The sequence below is a fragment of the Balaenoptera acutorostrata genome, chromosome 6 (genome assembly GCF_949987535.1).
Source record: "Balaenoptera acutorostrata chromosome 6, mBalAcu1.1, whole genome shotgun sequence".
Taxonomy (NCBI): Eukaryota; Metazoa; Chordata; class Mammalia; order Artiodactyla; family Balaenopteridae; genus Balaenoptera; species Balaenoptera acutorostrata.
Window position 1 is genome coordinate 121,489,572 of NC_080069.1, and position 12,485 is coordinate 121,502,056.

The window sequence follows — 12,485 nt, forward strand, 5'->3', positions numbered from 1 at the left end:
GTCTGGAGGTTGGGGCCAGAAGCACCAGGCAATCGTCCCCAATCCTGTATCTTGCTGCCCACTGTGGTAACACTTCCTGAATTCTGGGCTAAGATCCAGAAAGTCTGGATAATAGTGGATGTTTCCCCCTTGAATTATCTTTTGGTCTCTCAATTCTAAGTACATAAGAACCATTTGCTTTTCTAATTTACAGTACTTCCTTTTGGAATGTTGTCTCTCACTGATTCAGAGAAAGGAGGATGATTGTTTTAATAGATTTGAATTTTATCAGCCTGTGCATTTGCACCAAAGCGTAATAATAATAAATTATGGTCCTAATAAGTAGGCTGCCCAGAAGCATGAGGGTGGCACCCCAATAATTGATGTACAATCTTTGGAATTTAGGGCCATCATAATTTATCAGGGTTCATTTTTCTATCCAATTTGAGGAAAGGCAGCTGTGTTTTGTAAGTAATAAACTCTGCCACCGTATTTCTTGGCTAAGCAGAGAAAAGCATTCTTATTATTTTTTGCCTATTTCCTAGTTATTACTGCAGTGTCTAGTAGCTTCTTTATGGGAAAGAGTTTATCAATATTTCAATGATAAACTCCAATTTTCAGGAGGTTTGTAACTCATCTATTTAAAAATCAGATCAGGCAGAAAACCCAGTGTCTTGTCATCCCAGGAACCTGAGTGTTTTCTAAAACATTAAACAACTGGTGTGAGACAGCTTGCTTTCTTTCAACTTTGAGGGTGAAAATTTGGTTTTTCTAACCAGCACAAATAAAGTAGAATTAAGCTTCTTTTTCCATCAGAAGTATTCAGATGTTACTGGGTTTTTTTCTGCCTGCAGCGGAAGGGAACAGATGCTAGAATCAGCAGCTCCGCATACCCTCCTGGCAAGTATGTTCTGGAGAAGCTGACCACAAATCACCATTTTTTTTTTAAACCAACTGGGTGATAATGTGATACAATACCCTTTTGAAAGGAACGGGGTGGTGAATCCTTTTCTAGAAGTGAAGAATCCTTCAGGAAAGCAAATAAGCACTCTTAATTATATAGCTGGCACATTGGCTTTTAAGAAAGTGGACATGCCCACAGGCGTAGCCAGGGCCAGCGCTACCCTCGCCATTGTGCAGACAAGGCCGGGCGAGCCATCAAGAGGTCCAGGCTGCAGGTAGACTGGCCAGGTACTCCAGGAAACAAGGACCATCTGTTGATCTCAATCAACCCCTGACTGGAGGCAGTTCTCCCCACCCAAGTCACATACCAAGGCCCTCCTTTCAAAGTCCCCTTAAATTAGAAGTGCTGGATCACTTAGAGCATCCGAGGGAGGGCCACCCAGAGTGAGGACACAAAATGTCATGACACTCCATGCAAATTACCCTCTGGTTACGGCCCCATATAGATTTTGTTTTATTGGGTTGGCCTTTAAAAGAGAAGTCGATAAATTAGGCTGAAGGAAGAACTCCAGGCTGGGGCAAAGTTTGGCCACACCTCGTGCAGGAGTGGGTGGCCTTCTTAATCCACTTGCAGACCTTCTCTGGACCTTTCTTAGGCCTCGTTAAGGATGGTTGGAATCTGGTTCCTCGCAATATCCTATGTCACTGCAGCAGAGCCCATTAGTACTTTGCATGGGGTTCTCACCTTAAAAACAAGGACAAACCCTCCACAATCTTTTTACACTCAGCTCCCAACAAGACAAGATTGTCAATGTAAGGCATTAAGTCCTAACTTGAGGGTTTGGGGAAGCCACAGAACGTGGCGGCCAGCACGTGGGCTTTGGGTCCACAGAACCCAGCTCTCAACCTGCCTCAGACGCCTACTTAGCTGTGTAACCTTGAGCAAATTACATAACCACTCTTGGTTTTCCCATCTGTAAAATGGGGATAATCACACATGCCTGGGAGCCTTGCTGTGGGGATTGAATGAGAAAGTGTGAGTGCCGTGCCTAGCCTTCATTCATTCATCGTACATTCATTCACTCACTGCCTTTTTAAATTTTTAAATTTTTAATTTTTAGTTTTGGCCACACCACAAAGCTTGCAGGATCTTAGTTCCCCGACCAGGGATGGAACCTGGACCCTGGCAGCGAAAGCTCCGAGTCCTAACCACTGGACCACCAGGGGATTCCCCCTTCACTGCCTTTTTATGAAGCACCTACTATGCGTCAGGAACCAGCCTAGGCTCTGGGGAGATGATGGTAGATGAGACAGACAAGGTGCTTCACTCACGCTAACATTCTAATGGAGGAAAAATAGACAATAAAAGGCTAACTAAAAAACTGTGTTTCTTGTTAGAGACAGCTGGGCAGGGGCAGGGAAGGCTGCTCTGAGAAGACGACTGATGAGGGGACCCGTCTACAGCAGCTGCTGTCCTTCCTTCAAGTCCCATTTCAAAGGGTACCTCCTCCAGGCAGCCTGGCCTCACCCCCGTCCTGACGTCTCCTTCCCTCAGCCCAGCACGTGTGCCTGTTCCCAGCCACGCCCCGTCCTCGGCCAGCTCCGCGTCTCTGTGTGCACGTTGATGGCCTGGAGCACAGGAGCAAAGTCTAACTGAGATTTCCAGGAGGGCGTCCCTCACAGTGGCCCTGTCGGCACACTGGGCCCCGGGTCTGTTTCCACCCGCTCTGGTCTTCATGGGACAGCAGCAGGTCAAAGAAACTGTTCAGTTTGGGCGACAGCCAACTGGGAGACAATGGGAAGGGGCTCCTGATCCAGCTGGAGGTTTTAAAAAGGTCATGCCTGGACCACATCGCACCCCTGGGCACCCCCCACCGTGAAGGTAATGAAGGGCAGTCCTCTTATTTACTCAGGAACCAGCCGAGCCCCTAGCACGGGTCTCCCCCTGGAGGTGAGGAAGGCAAGGATGCCGTCGAGGTCCGAGCACCCCCTGGGCAGAGCTGTCTGCCCTGTGCGATCCTGGGCAGCCTGTTCCCCGCACATGCCCCCCGATGGCTCAGAACCCCGGTAACTGACGGGAGGCCACATCTTACAGAGGGAAAAAAAAAAAGAGGATTAAAATCGAGATTTTGCTATTATTTTTCTCTGATACGAGTGCAGCGAGGAATAGCTCAATGGTGTCACTGCCTAGTTTTTCATTTGTGTTTTTGTTTCATGCTTCAATATCTTCCTCCAGCTGCTCGTGTCTCCTTTTCTCTCTTCTCGCTTTGATCTATTCGTTTTCCCCAGAAATGGGGTTTATAAATCATTGTAATGCAGCCTTGGGAAAGATGGTGCTTATTGCAGGGAGAAATACATCGCCGCTAACAGCCCCGGCAGGGAGAAAAACTCTCGGCTTGTTGCTGGGTTTCTGGCGACGGGTTACTGATGGTATTTGCTTTTTATGTCTGTGCGCGTGCCATCGGGGCAGGGCCGTGGGGAGCGTTCCACACGCCACCTTAGTAATATTTCAAGCCTCCTCTGGCGGTCGAAAGCAAGCTGCTCCTGCTTGCTCCCAGGGAAGCAGAGAGAGGAAGGGAAGGGAAACGCAAACACAGGGAAGGAGCATAAAGGGGGGGGGGGCATGTTTCTCTTTGGAATCCACCTCGGGTAAAACCAGCTCCGGAAGCATCCCTCTCTTCCCTCCCTTAAAGCAGTCTTCGCATGCGATGTAATGAACCTGGCATCCCGGGTTGCCGGGCCCAGCCCTCCCCCGCACATTTCGAAGTCTAACAGCCCCCATCCCTTCCTTCCCAAGGCCTGGGGCCTCCCTTGTCTTGTTTTATGGGCCCATTTTCTCTGCAGCTCAGAGCAGTGGAGAAGCACCGGGCTCGAGGGGTGCGTTTCCCTCCGACTCAGAGGGGCCTCGCTACGCGTGTGAGATCCAGGGCGCAGCAATGAAAGTCCTGCCAGGCCTTAAATCAGAGTATCAAGAAGGATCCCATCACCCTGGAGCCAGGCACGTTCGCACCAGCCGGGCCCTCGGCTGGCCTGCATCAGGCCAAGTGCGTGTTTATAGCTACAGCCGCATTCTCGGGGACTTTGATATCTTCCTCATCAACAGGCTTCTCCACCTTCTTTTACCTGGTGGGGCGCGTGGATGGCTCAGCTGATCCCGACTCACCCACCCCGCTTCCTCCATATCAGGCATCTGCGTTGAATCTTCCCATCACTGCGCTATCTATCCACTTCGTCTTACCTTTGACGGCAAAGTATTATCATATCAGTGATCTTGACTCAGCTAAAGAACATGTGTATTTCCTTCGAAGGTCAGGTCTGCACAGGTCAGAGTGAAAGGGAGACCATTCCCGGGTGACTTGGCACCGTGTAGGCCAGCGCTGCCCCACAGAACTTTCTTCGGTGTTGGAAGCAGCCTGTCTCTGCTTCATCCAGGACATCACCACCGCCACAGGGACACACTGAGCACTTGAGATCCGGCTCGTGCAGCAGAAGACTAAATTTTCAATTATTTAAAAAGTCTAAATAGCACTTGTGGCTAGTGGCTGCCGTCTTCGGCGGCACAGATGTAGACAGACCCTGTGGAAAATTCAGAGAGGAAGTCTTCTCTGGGTTATGTCTTTCGTGATACCTAGCAGCTGCTTTTCCAAGTAAGGTAGCACGAAAGAAGAATGGAGAGGTGTACAAGGAGATAAAAGTATGGGGGACAATCATGAAATGATTGAACTCTTTTTTTCTTTTTTTTTTTAATTTTAGCAATTTCATGTATCTTTATTTATTTTATTTATTTATGGCTGTGTTGGGTCTTCGTTTCTGTGCGAGGGCTTTCTCTAGTTGTGGCAAGTGGGGGCCACTCTTCATCGCGGTGCGCGGGCCCCTCACTATTGCGGCCTCTCTTGTTGCGGAGCACAGGCTCCAGACGCGCAGGCTCAGTAATTGTGGCTCACGGGCCTAGTTGCTCCGCGGCATGTGGGATCTTCCCAGACCAGGGCTCGAACCTGTACCCCCTGCATTGGCAGGCGGATTCTCAACCACTGCGCCACCAGGGAAGCCCTGATTGAACTCTTTTGAAGTCACACTCTTTCCCCTAAGCACAACCAGGGGTGAAGACACTGACGTATTTGATAACCAGACCAGATCGTGGAAGAAAACTTCCCTTGGGGGTAAAAAGGAAAAGATAATCAGGCAAACAGTGACTTGTGTTCTCGCGTAGCGGCTCAATTTACAACCCTGGAATCGTCTAATTTATCTCCGTGCATCTAATATCTAATCCAGCTTGTATGGATGTATGTATGGATGGATGGATGGATGGATGGATGGATGGATGGATGGATGAATGGATGGATGGATGAATGGATGGACGGATGGATGGATGGTGTGTGTGTGTGTGTGTGTGTGTGCGTGTGTGTGCTTGTTGGAGACATTAAGAAACTACTCCTGATCATCCAGGTCTTAAAATATCATTCAGTGCAGTGCACAGCGTACACCGTAGGGCTTCATAAGCCGTAGGGTTCCTGACCAACCCCTTTAAGTTAATTGAAGAGCTTTTCTGGACGTGCCAGATGGGATGCTGCTGCAGAAGAGTCACCACATCCCGTCTCCTCCGTTGCTCTCCCTGCCATTGCCATTGCCCCAGCTCCTCTCCTAGTTCCTGGGCAGCCCAGTGGTCACACTCCCTGGTCACACCTGGGCTCCTTCACTTTATGAGTTTTGGGACCCTAGGTAAGCGACTTGACCTTTCAAAGCCCCCATTTCCTCCTCTGTAGAATGGAAATGATAAGAGCACCCACTTTAAAAACATACAAACATCCATCAGCGCATGAATGGATACACAAAATGTAGTCTATCCAGACAATGGAATATTATACAGACATGTGAATGATGAAATCCTGACACAGGAGGTGGATGAACCTCGAAAACGTTATGCTAAGTGAGAGAAACCAGACACATAAGGCCACGTATTGTATGAGTCCATTTGTATGAAATCTCTAGAATAGGTAAATCCACAGAGACTAAAAGTAGACTAGTGGTTGCCTGGGGCTGGGAAGATGGGGGGAATGGGGAGTGAATGCTTAATGGTATCAATTTTCTTTTGAGGTGATGAAAAAAGTTTTGGCACTCCACAGAGGTAGTGGTTGTAGACCTCTGTGAATGTACTAAATGCCGCAAACTGTGCACTTTAAAATGGTCAATTTTATATTATGTAATTTTCAGTAAAAAAATGTAATTAAAAAATGTATGAGATGGACATATACACACTACTATATATAAAATAGATAACTAATAAGGACCTACTGTATAGTACAGGGAACTCTACTCAGTACTCTGTAAAGGCCTATATGGGAAAAGAATCTAAAGAAGAGTGGATATATGTATATGCATAACTGATTCACTTTGCTGTACACCTGAAACTGACACAACACTGCGAATCAACTATACTCCAATAAAAATTTAAAAAAAAAAAATAGGAAAAAGAAAACGTATGAAAGTTCTTTGACATCAAGCCCTCAGCCCTGTGCCTGGCCCGTAAAAGTGCTGAATGAAGCCTGGGTCTTTAGTAGCAGTGATAACCCAACACACGTGCTTGGATCTCTGTAGAAATCTTCACTTCTGACCATACATGTTCTTTCAGGATGAACAGGCCACACACACTCGGTTGATGCTTAAAAAGTAACTGTGCGGGGCAGATGCTTACAGATAGCACACGTGAACAGGGACATGGGTGAAGGGCCAGCTGTCTCTGGGTCAGACAACACCCAGACGGTGGGGGAGGTGTGCGGCCCAGGACGTGCCCTGGTTCAGGGCGCACTTTTACCTGCGTCCCTCCTTAACATCGTCCATCCCAGTGGGGCCGCTGCCATTTGGCTAACATGTTAATTGCACCTGCCTCGGTGGCCTTCCCTCTGGCTCTCTAGGGGACCACTTCCATTTCCCTGCTCCCCTGTCCCCAGCAGCCAAGGGGGCAGGCCCTAGCAGCGGGAGCAGCTTGATTTCTCAAGCCCAAGGAAGCTATAAATCTAGAGCTTTAATCATGTCTTCATGATCATTCAGCAGAGAGCAACGGAGGATTTATTCTGCCGGGACCGCAAAGGGAAGACTGCAGGGGGTTGTCGCGGGGGATATTGGTTTAGCAAAGTTAGAACTGCTCCCCGGGGCCCTTCCCGGGACCGGCCGATGAACGATGACACCGATGGCCATAACAAGGCAATTACTGGTGGTGTAGGCAATGCTTTGTTAAAGAGGCAGGCTTCCTGCGTGGGCCCAGCGGTACCGCTTCACCCCAGTCACAGAGCACCTGGGATTTCTGCCCATCTCTGCTCTAGAGCCGACGTCCTTGAGAAAGCAGTAAGCATTTTTTAAAAGCCGTAAGGGTCCTTTCCGGTTTTCTCTGCAAGTGTTAAGGAGAAGGAATCAGGGAAACCCAGAGAGGACTCTGTGGTCCCTGGCCCACGGGAGGCACCTGACATCTATTTATTGAACATCTCCGCTCCTTCGTTTTGTGGGAGAGAAGAAAGAGGCCCAGAGAGGTAGCGATTAGTCACTGTCACACAGCCAGCGTTCCCAGTTCCCGGAGGGAGCTGACTGCTTTAGTGTGTGGCCTTGTTTAGAAACCTCAGTCCTGGAGCAGCAGGAAGGGAGTGGGTTCCCCTGGGACAGAGAGAAGAAACCCAACCTGGTTTCCTGGGAGTGATCTCCCTGGGGTATTCCTTGTGAGTTACTCCAGAAAACATTTAAGTGCACGCGAGTGTTCCTACCCTTTCTGTTGGCTTGTTTTGTTTTTCCACAAATGGGTTTTTCTTTTCATCCGTGTCAGGATCGGGACGTCTTTTCGTAGCAGTAGGTATACCACTTCCTCCCTTTTCAAAGCTGCATCTCGTTCCACGTGTAACTGAAAGCGGGGTCCGGCCGCTCGCTGCTCAAAAGCCAATAAAGAGGCGCGGTTGGTGGAAAGGAAAGATGCTTTATTGCGGATGCTGGCAACGGGGTGGTGAGGGGAGGGGGGACTCCTGTCCAAAGGCCGACTCCCCCCTACTGACAGTCAGGGGGCAAGAGCTTTTATAGACGGAGGGAGGGCGCTACATGCAGAAACAGCACAGTCAGCTCTGACATTCATCTTGAAACTGGTCCTGCGGTGGTCTAATCAGCATCATCATCTTGATTGTTTTAGGTACAGTTAATCTTCAGTTCCAGGGTCGGTTTGTTCCCATTTCCTTGAGGCCAGTTCTCAGAATTGCGGCAGCTTATGTCCCGGCTACAGCCTGGTCATCACGTTGTTCACTTCTTCCACCTGGTGGGGCTTTCAGTATCTACGAGATGGCTCACAGGATACGGCTCAGAATATTATCCATAGCCCTTGAAGAGGAACTAAAGGTCCTTAACTATGCTTAATGACTAAACTATTATTGTTTTTTGTCCTGTTTGACTGCTTTTCTTTGTTTCTGCATTTTCTCACTTCTCTGATTAAACTTATTCTTTGGCTAAAGTTTTTCCACAGACAAAAGGCAGGCGGAGGACATGGGGGGAGGTGGGGAAGGACCACAGGGCCCTGCTCTGTTTCACATGGATGGACCATCAAATCTGCAGGTCCCACTCCCCGACACCCCCGGCTGTCCTACTGAGGTTTTCAACACTATAAAATTACACCGCAAGAACATATTTGTAAATATGTGCAAGTATTTCTGTAGGTTAAATCTTAGCTGGGCAGTTGCTGGACCAAAGGGTACTCACATTTAGAAAGGTCACAGGTGCTGAAAATTGCCCTTTTCAAGGACTGGCCAACTAGCAGTCGGACACACAGCATCTGAGTGTCACCTTCCATCCCCTCCCCCACGCAGCTGCCTTTTCCGTGCATGGGCTCTTTATATGCTTCTTTTGTATTTCCCTACTTCACCACCCTTCCCTCAACCTACTAGCCGGCCCTCTGTCAGACCGGTAGACACAGGACAGGTGCTCAAAAATACGGAACACACTGTGAGTTTCTGAGCACCCATTAGGTGCCAGGCATTGTTTGTGGTGCTGCAACAAAGACCCAAGGGCCATCTTCATGGCCGGAAGCTGGAATGGGTTGCTGGATGAGGTTGGAGGCTCAGTGTCCCCTGGGGCCACCCACCTGGATAACCCAAAGAAGGCGGGCTTTCCCAGGCACCTGCCACACGCCAGAGGTTACTCACAGGAGAAGAGCGGGCCTCGCCTCAATAGAAGAACCCTAGTGACACAGGAGAAAAGGGGGCACCAGCCTAATGACACAAAGAGAGGGAGGGAGGGCTTGCCGTGGCAGACAAACTGAAGTGATGCTTTCTTCTACTCAGCACACCCAGCCCGGGCCTTCCGGAAGAGTCTCATCCCACAGGCCTGGGGGGAAATGTGTGATCTCTGGAGGGAACCTTGAAATCAGGCCTGAGGATGGATGTGGGTCCCTGCCATCTGCCAATAGGGCTGCCAATGGGAAGAGGCAAAAACTCACCTGGTTTGGCCTCGAAGGGCCATGAACTCAGCCTTGGATGCACAGGCATGAGTAAATGCTACTCCAAGGGGACCCTGAGCTAGGAATCCCTAATGGTGGGACTTCCTAATCTTGGAGGGGCGGGGAGGGGGGTGGAGCAGGCAGAAGGGTGGGATGGGAATCATGGAAAGAGGTAGGTTGACCTAATTCCAAATAACAGCCTGCTTACAGGGAATGTCTCCATATGGAAGATGGCTTTCTTATTCACTAACAAGAGAAACTTTCAGGTGTTTGTCAGGAAATGGTACCTAAAACCTTCACAAACATTTAAAAATTTCACGTTTAAAGGAAATGTGCTACTTTTCCAATCATCAGATAGCACATTGATCAGGCTGCCACTAATTGAATGTGTGCCCTGGGCCAGACCCCAGCCTCAGCCTCTACAGATATTTTCCCATGAGCCCCCTCGATGTCCCCCATTTTACAGATGAGGAAACTGAGGCTTGAAAAGGTTAAATGGCTTACACGGGCTAAGTACACAGGAAGAGGCAGAGCTGGGGTTTCAGCTGAGATGCTCCTGTCTACAAAGACCGTTTTCAGGATGCCATGTGGCTGCAGAGCGTAGGGTCTGGAGCAGGGCTGACCCATAGAAAAATTACACGAGCCACCTGTGCTGTTTAAAACGTTCTAGTACCTGCATTGAATAAGTAAAAAGAAGCAAGTGAAATTAATTTTAGTACTGTGTAATTTAACCCAACATATTCCAAGTGGCATCGCTTCGGTATGTAATCAATATAAAAATTGTTGATGAGTTATTTTACATTCCTTTTTATTGGTACTATGTCTTTGAAATCTAGTCTGTGTTTTACGCTTACTGCACATCTTGGTTTGGGTCTGCCACATTTCAAGTGCTTCATGGCCACACGTGGGCTAGTGGCTGCAGTAGTGAACATCACAGCTCAAGAGAAAGAACAGTGACCATTTAACTGATGTGAAAATGCTGGTCAGATAATTCCCTTGACTTAGGGTGGAAGCTGGGCTTTTGTGGAAAGTTGTCTCAGGGGGTCTATTAAATATCAAATTGCTAAGGGGAAGCTGGGACAAAGTGAGAGAGTAGCATTGACATATATACACTACCAAATGTAAAATGGATGGCTAGTGGGAAGCAGCCGCATAGCACAGGGAGATCAGCTCAATGCTTTGTGACGACCTAGAGGGGTGGGATAGGGAGGATGGGAGGGAGGCCCAGAGGGAGGGGATATGGGGATATATGTATAGTTATAGCTGATTCACTTTGTTATACAGCAGAAACTAACACACCATAGTAAAGCAATTATACTCCAATAAAGATACAAAAAAAAATCAAATTGCTTAGTTCTCCAACTTTGGGGAATCTCTTTTACAGAAATCTATTAGGCATGGATATATGTACAAGGAGGTTTGCTACAGCTTTATTTGCAACAGCAAAAACCAAAAACGGAAACACCCTGACTAGTCATGGGGGTGATGTGAGGGGGAATGGCATAGCCACCATGTGAAATATTATACAGCCATGAAAAAGCACCGGTTAGACCTAGATACTGTGCTTGAGGGAGAGAGGATCCCACTGATGTAAGGCAAAATCCCTCTATTTGTATAAATGTTGATATGTGTGCATATGTTTAAGTGAGAAAGGCTTAGAAGGGCACACCCAGCTGTTAACCCTGGAGTCTTGAGTGGGTGGAATAGGAAAAAGGAGATTGTTTACTTTGTCTTTATACACATCTGGTTGTTTGATTCCTACAACAAGCAAGAATTACTTTATAGACTACCCATAATGTTTCCTAAAAAATCCCCCAATTTTGTCAAACTCTGCTCCCGGGTCCTAGGGCAGAACAGGCAACTTCTCTACCACTATTCCCAGTGCTTCGTGGGAGCTGTTAGTTTTTAGAAACAGGGTGAACTGGGTGAGGGCACGAGGCGACAAAACAAAAGATAAAAAACGTCGGTTCAAAATGAGGCATCAAATGGACTGGGCAGGAGGAAGAGCCCTCACCAGAAACTTCAGAACATTCCCGTCTGACAAATGAACCTATCTATGAAACAGAAACAGAATCACGGACACAGAGGACAGACTGGCGGTTGCCAAGGGAGAGGGGGTTGAGGGAGGGAGGGAGTGAGAGGTGGGGATCAGCAGATGTAAGCTATCTATTATGTATAGAATGGATAAACAACAAGGTCCTACTGTACAGCGCAGAGAACTATATTCAATATCCTATGATAAACCATAATGGAAAAGAATATATATAAAAAAGAATGTATATATATGTATAACTGAATCACTTTGCTGTACAGCAATAATTAACACAACATTGTAAATCAACTATACTTCAATAAAAAAAAATTCTGTAGAATCGGCTTTTACGTTAAAAAAAAAAGAACATTCCCATCTGGCTCGATCTGTGGATATCTGATGTGAACGCCATTTGAATTTGCAAAACCCACAAGTAAGGGGGTTGTAACTTAGTTTACAAAGGGTTCTTGACTGCAGAATATCTAGGGGTGGGACCCAAATGTTAGCATTTTTTAATTGAAGTATAGTTGATTTACAGTTGCTTTACAGTGTTTCAGGTGTACAGCAAAGTGATTCAGCTATACATACATACATATACATATTATTTTTCAGATTATTTTCCGTTATAGGTTATTATAAGATACTGAATATAGTTCCCTATGCTATACGTAGGTCCTTGATTATCTATTTTATATATAGTAGTGTGTATCTGTTAAGCCCCAATTCCCAATTTATCCCTCCCCACCACTTTCCCCTTTGGTAACCATAAGTTTGTTTTCTACATCTGCGAGACTATGACTGTTTTGTAAATAAGTTCATTTGTATCATTTTAAAGATTCTCCATGTAAGTGATATCATATGGTGTTTGTCTTTCTCTGGCTGACTTACTCCACTTAGTATGATCATCTCTACATATTCCAGGTCACACCTCCCTGGGACTGGGAACGCTGGGGACACTGGGACTCCACGTCCCCTTCCCTGCCATCCCTGCCCTTGCTCAGCTCATTCTCGCCCAGCTATTCCTCGCCCTTCAGGTCCCAACTCAAATGTCTTTCCCTCAGGAAGCCTTCCCTGACCACCCCAGACCAGGGCACCACCCCCCAACACCAC

The 12,485-nt window shown here is 47.5% G+C and overlaps 1 protein-coding gene across 2 annotated transcripts in view; it reads left to right on the top strand.

Moving 5' to 3' along the window:
- Positions 1 to 12,485, top strand: part of CFAP77 (cilia and flagella associated protein 77) — a 141,443-nt gene that overhangs the window by 40,297 nt on the left and 88,661 nt on the right. The window lies entirely within an intron of this gene.